General features: G+C 40.9%; 1 protein-coding gene across 2 annotated transcripts in view; it reads right to left on the bottom strand.

Moving 5' to 3' along the window:
- Nucleotides 1–16,555, bottom strand: part of ZFYVE9 (zinc finger FYVE-type containing 9) — a 64,732-nt gene extending 48,177 nt beyond the window's left edge. For both annotated transcript variants that reach the window (XM_064455086.1, XM_064455085.1), the window contains exon 1: nucleotides 16,323–16,555. The gene's annotated coding sequence lies outside the window, so the exon portion shown is untranslated. The remainder of the gene's footprint in view (nucleotides 1–16,322) is intronic.
- Between the last annotated feature and the right edge of the window lie 762 nt (nucleotides 16,556–17,317).

Here is a 17,317-nt window from a genome sequence, read left to right on the forward strand (position 1 = left end):
TTATTGTACCACCACCACGTCCCCCCTTGTGGCTTGTAGGTGGAGGAAAATTATTCCATTTTCATGACCCCTTTGAAAAGATGGATCAATTAATGACAATTCTGTTTATGATTTATGACAAGGTCTGTCAATTGCATCATGAACATCAAACACATTTCACACGAACCAGTCAGTCATACATTAACCACAGAGTTCAATCTTCACCAGTCAGAAATGGATCAGACCTAGCAACCTACAGCTGAAACACGCTATGCTGTTACCAGTGCTCTAAGTCACCAGGCCTTCTAGGCAAGCCATATTCAGGGCAACAGTACAGCTTTATTGTTCATTGTTTTATTTCTGATCCACTTGTTTCATTCTTCCCAGGTAATAACTTTTTTGTCCGTAACCATTCACCACAGAAGAACACAGATTCAATCAAACACTACCAGTCTCCAAAGAAAGCTTTGAAGAGATATTACCTCGAGGTCCTAGAGCTTTTTGTTTACAATCCAACATTCACTCTCGGCAGCCATTTCCCTTTACAAAGACCAATGCAAAAATCAAAGCATACTTATAGATATTAATGTAATATATTTAAACAAAAAACAATTTTTAAAAAAGTAAATTATAAGGTTTGGATTTCCTGAAAAAATTAACAAGTTGAAAACAGCGCCAAATTCTTTTTTCGATAAGAAGTGAATGTAAGAGAACTCTATTAAAATAAAAATCAAGGACAAAAAGAATAACTATAAAGGAGAGTCAAGAATATTCACAACAATGTATAACCCAGTGAATATTAGCTTTTTCAGAAATGATACTGCTAAAAAAAGGGTTCCATCACACTTGAAAAAATACCTACATTTCCACCCAAAAATTATGTGCCTACTGAGACCTAAGATCATTACAAATGAAAGAGGCCCACTGTCTCTGCACTTCCAGTTTGCTTACTTTGAGCATTTCACAGTTTCTTATCTCTTCTGCTGATGGTTGGCTGAACTCTTCTGTTTCCTGCCCTACAGTGGTATCACTCAGGTGCTGCTTTGGTTATACCCTACATGTATGATTTCCCTCAGGAGCTCCAAGAGGGCAACTGCCAATTACTGCAAAAGCAAAACAGAAATTGAAGAGAAATTTGACAAGCAGAGACGTGCCCAGAATAAAGAGAGGATGAAGAATAGAAGAAAAGAGCTCTAAAAAATATAAAATAAGAAATACCTTCCACAAAAAAGAATGTAAAAAATGTTTACAACATCAAATGGAAGTAATCTGAACTAGCACAAATTGGAATAGCTTATAATAAATGGAAAGAGACTGGAAAAGAAGCAATTTTGATACTATGTTAAAAAAATGCAGAAAAAGCTCAAAGCATGAAGAGATGCTAAAAAAATGCTTCCATCTACTGGCAAGGATCCAACTCTTCACTACACTACAGATCCTCTATAATGTGCTACCAGTGAGAAGATGTCTTTGAGTAGGCAGGAATACATTTGCAGCCATTTTAAGGCACTTTATGATTGCAAGATTAGTTGAAATAGGCATTATCTTAAAAGCAAACCCAGATTTCAATGCTGGTATCTTAACTTCCTAGCTTGTCTACACTCTGGAACTATCAGATGGCAGATTCAGAGACACTACAGACAGGAGACATATTCAGGTCCCAACTTTGCAAGAATAAAAACTACAACAAGAAATACTATAGCAGCGGGGTACATTAATAGGTGTACTTAATCAAGAGGGGAATCAGGTAGCAAGTTTCAGGATACATCAGTTATACAATATGAATTCTTTTATCCGATCATTTAATCTGGAAGCTAAATCTTCACAAGTGGAAAAGGTGGGGTTTCTTCACTCAAGCAATTAAATGCTTGGAATAATGGTAATTTACCACGTGCCCAATAATTTGTCACTTCATAATGGTTCCTTCTTAGCCTCTCTCAAATGAAGCAGCAACTTTCAGTCAAGTTTCACATGAACATGTGTTTGTATTATTTTTTAAGAATTAATTTAAGTAGAAAGACTAAATACTGTGCAGGAACACTCCTCCCACAAAGGAAGTCCTCCAGACCTGCCTCAGGATACAGTCATAACAGCACCCGGAGTCTATATGGACAGTGTATATCCACACTAACTCAATGAAAGCAAGCTCCTTTCTCCATTGCAGCTATCTTTCCTGAATACTACACTGACTCTCAAACAGCTATTCGTTCTGTACAAACACAAAGTACAGGGCTCTTTCTACCTAGTGTGTGCCAAATAAAAGGAAGGGCGGGCATTATAAAAAGTTTGTGACACAGCCGTAGCATTATGTGTCACACATGAAAATGTCTGCAATGGCAAGGACTTCAGATTAGGCCCCAAATTAAGCATTTCAACACAAACTGTTCTACTAATATTAATTTATGCATTCTACTAATATTAATTAATTTCAGCCAATAACACTCAGCAAATAACAGAACGTTTCAAAAATAACTCGTCTAAGAAACAGTTCAGGATTAGAAAATCCCATTAAAACTCACCATCTCTTTAATAAGAAATACTAAAAACAGCACCAAGAGATTAAATGTATCAAATATAAACAAGATACAGTCACTGCTGATCCTTTTCCTGCACCAAAAGCTGAAGATGAGCAAGTATCCTTTGGTTTCATTTCCCATAGTTTGCTGATGTTCCTACTACTCAATCTATATTAACCAGAGAGTAGACTGGGGCATAGAAGGCTATTTCTGTGTAGTACAACCCTTTGTACCAGCTCACTACCCATGCATGAATGCTGACAAAAGATAAACTATCTCAATGTCACATTGGTTTGTCTTTTTTCCCCAATCAGCTGCACAGAGATGGACAATGCCTAAAGCAGAATACAGTCTCTCTAACTATTTCACTAATATTTGCATCTTTCCCTTGACTTTCCCCCATGCCATTTTAAAGCTATTATTTTCACTTCTGTCTCCAGCCAAGTTTCCATAAAGAGACATTCACGCATGCCAGAGCAGCAGTAAGGCAGTCAAAAGAGCAGCAACTTCAAAGCAGCATTATAGAAAGTATCAACACCAAAAGTAACAGAGACACAAGAAAAATCACAGCAGTGTTATCAACCTTTGTCTCCCCGTAAATATGACAAAGCAGCCCAAGGTGCAAAGGACACCTGTTTTATAACGGTTTACAGTAGAAAATAAATTCCATTTCATTCCATTTCCTATTCTTTTTACTACTTCAGGGAAAAAGAAATTGATTTATTTGCTTGACACACAAACAGCCTTGCCAAACAGCCTGTACTTCCTCAGTACACTGCAGAGGCAGGACCCTCAGCACCTGAAGACAGGAACCATGCGTCCTTCTCCTTTTGACTGCCCTGAAAAGTGTCCATCCCTGGCCCTTTGGAAGAACAAATAGATAGGTTTACACTGCAGTGCTGCCTTCAATGCAAGTTTTTCCAGAGGAATACAGTTGGAAAAAAAAGAGAAAAATCCTTCCCTGAGCTTACTCATATGCTCACAGAGCTCGCTTCCAAATCTAGCGTTTTATAAATCTAATGTTTTATAACAACTTGTTTCATACAACTCCCAAGTTTAAAATATTGGAAAACACAAAAAAAAAATGCACAGAATATTAAACAAAAATTTAATATAAAATCATGTTTCTTAGTCATTAGTGCCCAATGACAGGACAAGCGACAATGGGCACAAGTTGGAACACAGGAAGTTACACCTAAACATGAGAAAAACCTTCTTTCCTGTGCGGGTGCCAGAGCAGTGGCACAGGCTGCCCAGGGAGGCTGTGGAGTCTCTATCCCTGGAGACATTCAGAACCTACCTGGATGCTTTCCTGTGCCCCCTGCTCTAGGTGCACCTACTCAAGCAGGGGGGTCGGCCAAGAAGATCTCCAGAGGTCCGTTCCAACCCCCACCATTCTGTGATTCTGTGATTCTTAATCTGTGCATGGATCCTATGTAATGTCATCAATGTAACAACGTGCTTTTTAAAAAAAATTCAATACATTTAACATACTGAACTGAAGCTCTTATTTAACTTTATTTGAATACAAACTAAAGTAAAACATACAGAATAAATAGGTTTATGAGATTACTTTTTCTGTTTCTGTATTTGAGAAACAAGGGTTTGAGTATTAGAAGTTAATGTTTAACAGATTTAAAGAATAAAATTATTTAAAGTGACACACTATGTATCTCAGAGTTAATTAATCCTGTATTTTAATACTTTATGAGTTTTTCTTCTTTCTCATGTAGGGTAGAAACAAGAATGAATCCCAAATATGCTGATCATTGTTTCAGATGTTTCTTAGATTTGGGCAATATGGGAAAAACTGACTAACTTCACCTAGAATCACTAAATGCCTACAACTGCCAAGGAACTGTCCTTATAAAACCCACAAGGGGCCGATACTTGCAGGTGCCATGAGCAAAATCTGTATCTAATAATAAAAGCCAGAAATGCCACGTAACCAGAATGGGACAGGTGAAAAGGACAACAGGCAAAGAGGGAAACCGCTCTGCTACCATTTACTAGCCCATCAATTCTGAGTTGTACCCACTGGGAAGAGAAGCTGCTAGAAGTCACACAATTTATGCACTCAGCTGCTCTTTAGAGAAAGGACAATCTGTACAGAAAAAAAAGTCTGAAAGTCTACAGTCACTTTCAGTTGAAGAGCAGTTATTCAGCTACTAAAGCCACCTTTATCAACACACTTGCATACATCCTCTTTCCAATGCTGCTGTGGTCATTTTTACTCATTTGACAGCTATGTAACATAACAGTGTTACAAAATCTTCCACACACACATTTTTGGTAAGAAATATCATAGTTATAGACAGCAAACAGTTACTATTTCTCAAATCCTATGTTATGTAGAGCTGGATTACTGTGCGCCCCTGAAAATAAGTTCAGAGATCTATGAATTTTTAATCTCATAATCCCTCCAACCTGAAATCACCTCAAAGGAAGTAACTTTTAATTCCCATTAGCAATTTTATTTCTGCTATTGCATTGACCTTTCAATTCATATCACACCAAGATTAAACTTACATATACACACACATGATACTAACACTTTATAAAATATTGTTGTCTTGTCAAATGTAGCAATGTTCACTCCCACATTTGTGATCATGATCTAACTACATTGCTGATGCTCATGGTGCATTACGTCTCAAGTTATCTGTAACCAGTAACTCAGTACAACTCAATACATCCATGGCAACAGTGTGTATTGAAACTGCTATTTCTGAGTATGAGTCTCATTTATGCTGAGGTCCGTTAACAAGTTTTTAACAGTGCTGAAGGGACTAAGCGCTAACCAACAAAAATGATGAGTAACTTGCATTCAGATTTGCTGTAAAGTTTTTTTTTTCATTGCTCCAGTGATGCAATATACCAATCAGGACATTTACTTTAAATTTATGTGAGATTCAGAAAACTCTTAGTTATAAAAGTAAGTGCCCATAATTCTGTATCATTGCTGGCAGTCACAGGAACTAAAGGCATAACAGATAAAAAACAAAAAATTGGAAAGCATTCATTACTAATGCATCAAAATAGAGTTTTCAGAAATCTTATAGTGCTCTAGGAACACTAAATCCTCCTAAACTTAAGACGTAATGTTTCTCAGACAGTCCAAAACTCAGAAAGCTCAGACGCTGCTTTTGTCCATTGACATGGTGGTTGATTCTGCTCAGCCATGAATCTCTACCTCTTTTCTTTACTTCTCCGTCTTAGACTGTAGTATGCCCTTCTGTTCCATTTTCTTTGTTAGTCGTCTTTTCCTGTCTCAAACACATTCTGTCCTCATTCACTTCTTCCTACATCCATTTTCTTTCTCCCTACCTATGTTTCCTTTCTCCTCTGACAAAAAATGAGAAACCCCATATGTTTCAACATCACTGTTCAGATCCACTGGTATAAACCAGTTGTAAATGACCTTATTAACCACACAATATTATTTCTCTCTTCTAAGGAATGGTGGGAACAAACCCAATAGCAATGGTGATGCATCCACGTTGCAAACATAAATGAAAGTCTTTAGACAAAACAGCCATCAAGAAAGAAAAAAACCACATGTGGCCAAAGAAACAGTCAAAACTAAGACATCACTCTAACTGTCAACTTGCCTTCTACCTATCCCCATCATTATTTATTGTTGCCATGGCTCCTTCATTAATTCATTTAAACCCTCAGCCTTTTAGACTGTGCAATACAATTTTTGCCACATACATGCACTGGGTGTTCAACATCCACGATCAGCACAGCCACCTGCTTCCCTCTAGCAGCTATGTATTTGAAACCTCTAGTTAAGACAAGTTTTACTAACTACACAGGAGCCACTATTTATACATTTCCTCAAAGTAGAAGGTGGTACATGCCATCTGTACAGAAACGAAGCTTAAGGGGATGGGGGGGAAGAGAGAAAATACAACTGCAAAGGGCATTATAGGAAAAGAATGAGAGAAAAAAAACACTACATATACACCTATCTATTGCACTGAGTCTCAGTAAACAATTTCTAATTATCATCATTGTAAAACCCGCATTTGTTCTACACAAGTACATGAAAAAAATCTATGCGCAAATTCTAGTGATAGGTTAAAATGCATTTAACAGGTGACTTGTTAACTAAAACTAAGGTAAATAAAATATAGAGACTATTATGCCAGTACACTAATATAATTACTTGAAAGCGCAAAAGTACATTGGTAGACTGATGCTTAAAGTAAAGTAATGACCTTTTAAAGTTACATTTATAAAAGAATCAAGAAAGAACTGTGAAATATATGAAGTATACTGGGGTTTTATTCAGCCTTCATCATTTATACAAAAACACAGTATGAAATTCCTATAATCAATGCAATTTGATGTTTCAGTTAAGAGGCTATTTCAATATGTATTTACTATTTAAAGCAATCTGTTAATAATATAACCTAAGAAATGGGCTTTGCACATACTTTCAAGGTCACCAAGTAAGAGATCATTAAAATACTCATTTTTGAATTAACCAATATAGCACTCAATTGTGCTGGTTTTGGCTGCGATAAAGCTAATTTTCTTCACAGTAGCTAGTATGGGGCTGTGTTTTGGATTTGTGCTGAACAGGGATGTTTTAGTTACTGCTGAGCAGGGCTTATACAGAATCAAGGCCTTTTCTGCTTCTCACCCCCCAACCACCAGCGAGTGGGCTGGGGGTGCACAAGAAGCTGGGAGGGGACACAGCCGGGACAGCTGACCCCAACTGACCCAAGGGATATCCCACACCATATGACGTCATGCTCAGTATATAAAGCTGGGGGAAAAAGAAGGAAGGGGGGGACATTCAGAGCGATGGCGTTTATCTTCCCAAGTAACCATTACGCGTGATGGAGCCCTGCTTTACTAGAGATGGCTGAACACTGCCTGCCCATGGGAAGTAGCAAATGGACTCCTCATTTTGCTTTTCTTGTGTGTGCGGTTTTTGCTTTACCTGTTAAACTCTTTATCTAAACCGACGAGTTTTCTCACTTTCACTCTTCCGATTCTCTCCACTATCCCACCAGGGGGTAGTGAGTGAGCGGCTACATGGCGTTTAGTTGCGAGCTGGTGCTAAACCACAACAGTCCTGTTTGGTGTCCAATGTGGGGCTTGGAGGGTTCGAGATAAGAACAGATTTGACGGGAGTGTGCTAGATCAAATTTATTACTGTTATTGCTGTTCAGCTACTAATCAGCAGGCTTCTGTGCTTCCCTACTGTATATTAGAGTCTAGTGCTAGTTAGTGGCTGCTTTTTGCTTTCACTGCTTGCTGTATTGCTGTGCTGCTTTTCATCTGACTCTGCTGTGCCTGAGAACATTTTGATAACATCAATGGCCACGCGCCTGGGCTGGCAGGTGGCCGGGGCATCGCTGCTGCTTCTGTGCTGCTGCACTGGACAGGCTGGAGCTCCAGCGTGAACTCAGGTCAAATGGACTGCGACCTGTGGATGAGTCCATGTGGGAGCAGGGACATCTCAAAGCATCTGCCATGGTTATGTCTGTGCTGCAGCAGGTATGTACCTCTGAAGGGATCGTGGCCCAAGGATATGTCCACCCTGGAGAAGGTAAACCCCAAAGTATCTGTGGCTGTGGGTTAAGTCTGTGCTGCAGCAGGTACACCCTGAAGCATCAGTGGCTGTGCCTGAGGTCATGCTGGAACACCTCAAAGCACGTGACCATGGGTAAACTCACGACAGAGCAGGTACTCCCCTGAAGAGACTGCAGCTATGAGTGAGGACATGTTGGCGCAGGTTTACTTCTGAAGGGACTGTGTGCTGCTCTGCTGAACTACCAAACTCCTGGCCACTGCTGGCCAGCAAACAGAAATAGTAGCTATATACTGAAGGATAAACCTCAAAATGGGTATAGATCAGACACCTGTGCCTTTCTCTGCAAAACACAAGTCTCAGAAGCAAGCTATAGCATGCTTGTATTTTAGAAGAACATGAAATTCCAAAAAGATTGTTAGATGAATGGAAAATAAGAATTTACAGGCAAAAAGGGAACTTACCTCTCGCACAATCTCAACTCATATTAAATATTCATTTATCTGCATTATAGTACAGATAAGGAATAAAAAAAATTACATTGACATGACTGGTTTGGTGGGTGTATTTTAACTGTGTAACTTTTGTGTCTTCTCCACCCTACAAATAAAACTCAGTATTCACAGTCTCAATAACACAAATAAGAAGAGCACTTACATACTGGTAAGTGTTCAGTTACAATCATTTTTCAAGTGTTGTACCTTTAATCTGATCTCCTACAGAAATTAATATTATGGGATCAAAATGTTCACTATTTTTTATGCTCAGCTTTTAAAGAAAAAAATAAATTCATGAAAATTAGTATTTGCACAGTAAAAACAAATCCAAATGACTGTCCTTTGAGGGAAATGCAAGCTGCTATATGTATTTCTGGCAGCAACCTGCTGGGCAATCAATACCCACACAGCTCTGGAGAAAAACAGAATTATGGTGTTGTGTGAGAAAGCTGGGGTTATTGCAGAGGGGGAAAGAAGGGAAGAGATGCTAAGGGGCAAAAAGGATTTAAATATACAGAAAACCACGCTTCTTTCATTCCACTGATGGTTGAACAATATGCTTACTAATAAAGTATCCAAAAGGACTCAGGTAAGTATAACATCAGATGCAGTTTACACTATAAATCTCATTCAACACATCATCTAATTCAAAACAAAACGTAGTTCTCTCCATCTCCAGATCTTGTAAGAATTTCCCTGCTACTTACAAAACCTTTCACAAATTCCAAAGAATTATGGCTGTAAAATAAATCCTAGCCATCAGAAACAAATCTGGATTTAGAGTCCCACTGTTTCAGCTAGAGTGATGGGAGCTCCTTTGTCACTGGACCAGCACACTTCACTGACTCAGCCCAAGAACCAATAAGCTCTTTGGAGCATCAGCTTAATCAAGCCCAGTTCTCTGTTCTCAGTCTTACATGACATCAGACAACATGCTCCCTGGATCTGTGATGTCCTAAAATGACAAGTAAGCAATATCTCTATTCAACAGTTAGTGGAACTGACACACATAGAGAACCGAGATATACGCTATTCTCTTTCATATCGTGCTTATTTAAGAAATCACCAGCACCAGATATCCACCCCTCTTCTATGAGAGATTACTGAGGCTCACTTGTCCTTCCTTCTCTACAACACAAGCAGACAAAACAAATGTGCTACTCCTTCAGTCACTGCACTTCCCAATCTCGTGTAGAAACAAAATTAATTTGATTTTGTTTAAATTTATATGCAAAGCTCAGAGCTGCAGAAGTTGAAGAGGGAATACAAATTTAATTCTGCCAGGCATCTCCAGCAGATGGCTGGGGCAAGGATTACTTAAGTCACCCCCACAAAGATCCCCAAAATCCACCTCAGAGATACTGTATGTGTGGCACGCCCAAGATCAGAATGAGGTCTGAGCACAACACAGACCAGAGGAATGGAGATCAATAGAAACTGGGCCCCATATTTTACTGCAAATGACAGCAACCTTCCTCTTAAAATCCAACAATTAAAAAACAATGAGAGAAAAAAATCAAAGTTGTTGAAGAAGAAAAGGAAACAGATGAGAGAACAGTTTCATTGTCCAGGTTAAAAGAAATGTAAGAAAAGTTCAGTAAATAATAACTAAAACAGAAAAAACTCACAGATCTGAAGATATCTGCAATTTTTGTCCTCTAGTATCTTCCCAAACCTCCAACAGTCTGACTGGCCAACCTACCAAGCAATAAATTTTACGCATCTTCACATGACTTGCCAATTCTTCCTGAATTTATAACAACAATATACACTATAAATTCATAGTTTCAATGGCTTGGCCTTTGTTTTAGTGATCCTAAATCAATCTTCCAGATCACATGTGGAGTGCAAGCAGGTAAGTCAACATGTACGCTGAGTTCAAAGTAGAGTTTTGACACTACAAAACTGAACCTGGAAACAGAAAAGCTCCTCTAATAGTGTCATTCACAGATAAAGAAGCTATTATGCAATTTAGAAAGCTCTTTGATCTGCTTCTTACACTGAACATTACAAACTCCTTTCAAGTTCATCATACTACTTTTTAGAAAAATGTACCAGTGTATGTTCCTTCACTGATAATCTTCTACAAATTTTCTAATGTATTTCACCCCCATTAAGTTTAAAATTTTATTTGGAGAAGTAGAGTGAAATATAAATGTTGTATTCAGAGCATGTGTATAAAGATTGAGTTCTATTATTTATTAAAAAAAAAAGACTTCAGTATACCATAGAAGTAAACAAAAATAGTAATTTTAAAAATTGCAAGAATCCAGAAGTAAGGCTGATAAGTATTACTAGGGCAGCTATGGTACTCCTGTAATTGACAGAGCATACATGAATCTCTGCCACAAGTATGGCCTAATTTCAAATTATCACCTGATAAGAAATGACCTCCGGATTCTTTGTACACTGGGAAGAGGGAAGGACAGGTTCCTCCCAGCTACCACTTCACTAACCAAAAAAAAAGCCACCAAAAAAAGGCACTGAACCTAAGACACATACTAAACATTTTGCCTTTTTATGCAGGCCCACACAGATCTTTAGCAAAATTGAAGAAGTCAGTAAGACTGACAACAAAACATAAACAGTAAGTATAGTCATAATTTGGTAGATAGCATTTCTTTTCTAACTCTTAACTGGACAAGGGATTTTCTCAAAAAAAGCAAAGGCTCAAAACATTTCCAGCATTTCTGATCATGCCTAATTCCCCTGTCACTAGTGAAGAAGAGCTGGGGAACAGTCCTAAAATAGTTACCAAACTGAAATGCACAACACAGAAATATTTTCGTACATAGATAATAGCAGAAAAAAACAGCTCCAGGTTTGTCGACATTAGGCTTTAGTGTTTTTTTCTAACTACTGCAAATGTCAGTTCAGCTCAAGCCAGGCCAAAAAAGACTAGCAAAGGCACATTACTGCAATATATTATATCCAAAGCCATACCCTAAAACAGGGCTCAGCATCACTATCTGAAGTATCAGCTGATGTCTCAAGCCTCCACTAGAAAGCCTTCCACCCAGTTACCATGTTGGAACAAAACCAATACCAGAAATCCAACAAAACAAACCGAAGAAAAATTATTAACTGGCAATACCATTTCCAATTGTAAAGTCTCACTTGACTTCACCATGCAATCAATCTCTTAAACAAATTCATCAAGCTTCCTGTTGATATTAAAAGGAAGGGGGAAAGTGTAGAAAACAGAAGCAAAATATATACTAATAAGCATGCAGTACAGTTCTTGATAAAAAACCTTAACAATCCTAGCAGAGCATACCAGAATGCTTCTGGACCTTCAGCATATTCACTTAAACAACTGATAGTACAGTGACCCTGCTGAACTCATAAGGTAGATTTGTAGCTTCAGTTGCCGTCAAAATATCAGAGATACAAGTAATATGAACATATAGCAAACAAGACAAAGACATTTATATATTCCACAGAGACATAATATAGAGCGTACAGCCATTAGCATTATCTGCAAATAATCCAATACGAAGGTTAGTAATTGTTACTCAAGAACACAGACACAAACAAAAAAACAATGCAAGTGGAAATCCAACACTGAAGTCCATGTTTTCATTTGCCCAATGTACAGTGGACACTGAGGGTAGAACATATGAAAAGTTTAGTATACGGACACCAAAACTTCAAAACATAATATATAGTCTGACTGCCACATATCGATTTTTCCAAATTATCAAATTTTACATGGAAGCAAAACAACGTTAAAGTTTCTTTAAGCTCTGTCCTCACTGGCCTTCATAACTAAGACAGCTATTGCCTTAGTTTATATGTAGACTGAAGATATCGCACAAGCTATTCAGAAAGCATTCTAGCTCCACACTTTCTGAATCAGAGAAAATCTACAGACTGTGACTCCACACCTGTTTTTCACATAGTTTATCACTTTTCTTCTTTTTTTTTCCACCCTCCTCCCTTTTCTTTCACTTTAACAGAACTATACCTGTGTAAAATTCAACTGACTGGAGTCACTTCTGTAAGTCAACGCCCCGTTAAGCAGATCTAGATGGAAGAATATGGAATGAACAATTTGCCCAGTGTTGTCACCCACAAGTTCCTGGCCACACACTGTTTGTCTTTAACTTATATTTTTAAAGTAAAGGTCATTACTAGAGAAATCTAATTAAAATAGTTTAAGTGACCCTTTATGGATTTCCTCTACCATTCACCTTCAGCCTATTGTTACTGGTGTAACTAGTTGGGGGGCTGTTATTTCTGAAAAATAAGTATCACTATTACATATTTCTACCTATCTCTTCTAGAAATACAACAGTAATATAATTACTCTTGTAATATTCCAGTAATAAACAGCAGTGGAAAGATTCAGTGAAAGAATACATATAAACTTGCCTTAAAAGTATTTTCCCTATTCCACCTGTCTGCTATGGCTGTCCCAATAGTAGCATTCCTAAATATCCCAAACTTTGCATGTGTATGATGCAAAAGGGAGAAAATATCATAAAGCACATTCAGGAAACAAATACCTGTCAAACACAAAAGCACGGAATGCAGCATTCCATTAATCCCAATGAAAAGGTCCTACGATCTGCAATGTCTTGTAATTTTCTCTAGAACCTAACATTTAAAGGAATTACATAATTTAATACCCTAGGTATGACACTCACACTCATTCCTTCCCACAAACACTAGCTAAGAATTACACTCATTAAGATTTAACTGGGCACCTTTAAATCTACAAATGTTCACTGCCTAAAAAGAATCTTAACAGCTAAATAAAAAAAAAAGTGTTACACTTTAGTTTCAATTAAGTGAAACCCAGCCAGCCATCAATAAGTTGGGAAGTACTTTATTTGCCTGAAAAATAGAATCATTTATATCTGTAAAATAAATAATAATTATTTATATTTAAAATATGTGTATTATAATGGTGATTTACTTTTACCACACCCTTTTTTTCAAAGTGTGCTATTCTTTTGATAACTGTATACAGCATGTTTTGCTCTAGTTGCTAGTCAAATTTGTATACGTATCCTGAATTCTCATTTAAGTAGAAACTACTATGTCAGTGAAAGATACTTGATATATCTTTTTAAAATTCCCATCCATTTGCGTTAACGGATGTAATTTTCCCACTGTTGCAAGATGTAGCCAACACTTAAAGCCAACACAGAAGTAAAAGCTGTTTCTATCACCTAAAATTCAGTACTTTAACTTACTTTCAACCATTTGCTCTTGACTATATATTTCTTATCAATATAAAAAGCTTTGTAAGCTTTTAGTATAGTTCTACAGACATACTTCTCAATGCTTCACAAAAACAACAGGAGGCAAAACTGAGCTTGTTAGTTCACATTTCTGTTCATTTCAAAGTTCAAGTCTCATAAAGAATCACAAATACAGCTCTAAAACAGGCCACCTTTCCATTTCTTTAGAGACTTTCATCTCAATCACATCAAAAAAATAAACAGTAGCCTTTATATGAAGCTTTCAAAGTACTCTTTGAATATACCGGCTCTTCCAACAATGTTCTGAAAAAGATCACCGATTCATCAGCACACAGACTAACTGTGCACTGAAACTATTACCCCTCTTCTGATCTCCTGTCAAGAAACTCACTTTTATTTGGAAGATTCTCAGCTTAGTGCATCAAAAAGATTTTTCTGAACAACAAAACATGAATACACAACCTCTTTCCAAAATCTATTTCTTTTGGGCCAACTTTTATTCAAAAGCAAAACTTCACTCTAATCCTTTTGCAAAATAACTTCCAGGTAATTTTTTATAGACAGCCTGCAAACCAGAAAGCTAGCAAGCTATTTTCTGCTGAAGCTGGCGCAGCTAGTAGACAGGCAACAACAGACGTTAAAAGCTTATCATTCTTTGGCCACAAGTTTTAATACTACATCTTTGTTCAGTCTCTACCTTTGTTACCTGAGACAATCACAGTCAGACTTTATGCCAAACTAAAAAAAAATTGTATTTCATCTCAGCCTTCGCCCCAGGCCTCAGATCCTGAAATGTGCACTTGAAAGTATTTAATCCCCAGCCTAATAACTGACTCAAAGCTAACACACAAAAATAACACCCAATATCAGGACTCAGCACTGCAGTTCTTGGGTGTTTTCCTTCCTTTTTCACACACTAAAGAAGGTGGCATAAAGCAATGGACAATTAGAGGATCAATCTCAATGTGTCAGAACATGATAACTTCTTAGGTGGAGTGGAGATCAGGGCTTGAATCAGAGGGAGGCTTGCTTGAGATTTTAGGCCTTTACTCAGCTTCCATTTCAGATTCCCCAAACCTCTGAAGAGATTTTTAATTTCAGCTCTCTCAGGTCAAGGAGACTGCTCTTCTCATTTTGTATCACATGCCATAACTTTATAAAAAAAAGAAGTGCACTACTGGTCTCAGGCAGTAACAAAAGATTTTGATGTTGTTTCAACCACTGAAGGTGTACCTCAACTCTGGATTCGTTCCATGCAATCAAAAATGATTTGCTAATAAAAGTTAATTACAATGTTTTAAAACACTGCCTAGTCAGTAAAATGCTGCCTAAAGAAAATAAAAGCTTTTTATTCAAGTAGAGCATCTTTTTCTTAATTATTATTTTACTTGTTTATACAAGGCCCCTTCCAGTTTTGGATTCAGCCTGGACCAAAATAGTGAGGGTAGTGTAACTCAGAAATTCTAACCTAATACAACCATACTTAATCAAAAGATTGCCAGAATTTGAGATTCCATATTCAGTCAACTTCTAATATTTGAACTGAATGAAAATATGTGTAAACATTAAACCCTCTTAAAAAACCTGTCACAAAATAATCAGAAATATCTTGTCCATAAATAAACAAGATAGTTAACAGAAAACATAGTCTATCAATTCCCATCTGCTACTTGTTTCTCAGTCTGGTTTATAAGATAAAAACAGTTCTTCAGCCACCCTCCATCATACGTACCTATTTGACATTTATGAGCAAGTAACTAACCCACCTCTGCAAAAAGTCTGACATGCCAAGAGTGCCAGTTATTCTTAGAGTGAGACATGACCACAGTTTCACGTAATTAGAGATGTTATAAAACGCATCCCGCCCGCTCGCCCCATCCCCCTCTACCACTACCACCATTGCAGGAGCGACTTGTTACACATCGCGATGAGCAAGTAACAATTCCCTGCCCGGGGAGAGAGCGGGTTTCTGGCAATAAAAAGGGCACGACATGCAAACAGGGATCCTCCCTGTCCTCCCCGGGCCGGCAGCCGAGGCTGCCGCTGGCTCCCGTGCGCACGGCGCGGCCCGGGGAAAGCCTCGCCTTGCCCCGCGCCGGCACCGGCAGCGGGCTGGGGGGTCCCGGGGGGGAGCCTCGGGGGAGCGCGGCGAGAGATCCTTCCCCTTCTCCGGGATCGCCGGCGCTAGGAGAAAGGTGCCCCGGCCGCGCCAGGGAGGGGGTCACCCAGTCTAGGCGCCCGGCAAGCGGCACCCGGGGACAGAGGGGAATGGTGGGGAGGGGGCTCGCAGGACCCGGCCGCCGCCGGTGAGGGGCGATCGCTGCCTGCCCCCTCGGCGGCGAGGTACCTCTCCCCTTGGCGGCGTGCGGGGGACAAGGGCGGACGGGCGTGGGGGCACCCGGAGCCCCCACGCCCTGAGCCGGGGCGGTGGCGGCGACACGGCGGCTACGCCGAGCCGTCGGAGCCCTCCCCGCCCGCCCGCGGGGCCTCGCTGCGGGCGGCAGGGGCCTGGGGAGCGGGATACCCCGGCCTCCCGGGCCTGGGGGCGGATGGCTGGACGCCGCTCACTCACCTCGGGAGGCAGCAGGCGCCGCCGGGTCTGCATGGCGAGGGGGATCCCTCGGGGCCGCGCTCCGCCGCCGCTCGCTGCCGGGCGGGCCCCGCAGACCCCGCGAGCACTGGAAAGGCCGGCGCCCGCCCTCGCCGCCTGCCAGCCGGGCTCGCTCGCTGGCTCCGCGGCCAAGGCCGCCGCAGCTACCGGCAGCCAGCGCCCCCTGGCCGGCCCCAGAGGCAGCGCACGGCACTGCGGCACCGCCGGGGAGGCAGTGCGGAGCCTGCCGCACCCCCGCCCCGCGGCGCGGGGGGCCGGGCAGGCCGCGCCGCCACCTCCGGCCCGGCCGCCTACCGCGAGGCCTCGCGGGCGGGGAGCGGGAGGAGTCACCGGGCGCGGGGGGAGGCACGGCCGCGCCACTGAGGGAGCCGGCCCGCTCACCTCGCGCGGGGTCCCGCAGAGCCCGCGGCCACCGCTGAGCCCGCGCGGCCCCGCGGCCAGGGCCTGGCGCCTACACACCCACGCACACCCCCGCGGAGGGCGACACCGGGGGCGCGCCGCAAACCGCCGGCAGACAGGCCGGTAGAGGGGCTGCGTGGGGCGCGCAGCGCTGCCGCTGCCCACGCCGCGGGGAGGCACTCACGGCTGACCGCGCACTCCTCTACCGCCGGCCGAGAGACGCGGCCGGCTGCAGCCTCACCTACGCGCTGTAGGCAAAAGGATGCGCGGCTGGGAGCCCGTCATACTTTATTTCGCCATTTCATATTGAACACCTCAATAATCAGAGGGACACCCTATCCCGTGGGACACCTACAGCCGCCCCTGCACGCCCACACGGCCACCCTGAGGGGTGCGCAGGCACGGAGCCATCCGCTCAAAGACGCGTTAACTCTCGAGAAAAGCAGGATTCCAGGAAAAAAAAAAAAAGAAAGAAAGAAACCACGCTTGTTCCTCACAGAAACAGTCTCAGAACTGCGACGGCAAAGTGGCAGATTATGCCAAACTAAAACTATGCG

Source organism: Phalacrocorax carbo, chromosome 6 (genome assembly GCF_963921805.1).
Source record: "Phalacrocorax carbo chromosome 6, bPhaCar2.1, whole genome shotgun sequence".
NCBI lineage: Eukaryota > Metazoa > Chordata > Aves > Suliformes > Phalacrocoracidae > Phalacrocorax > Phalacrocorax carbo.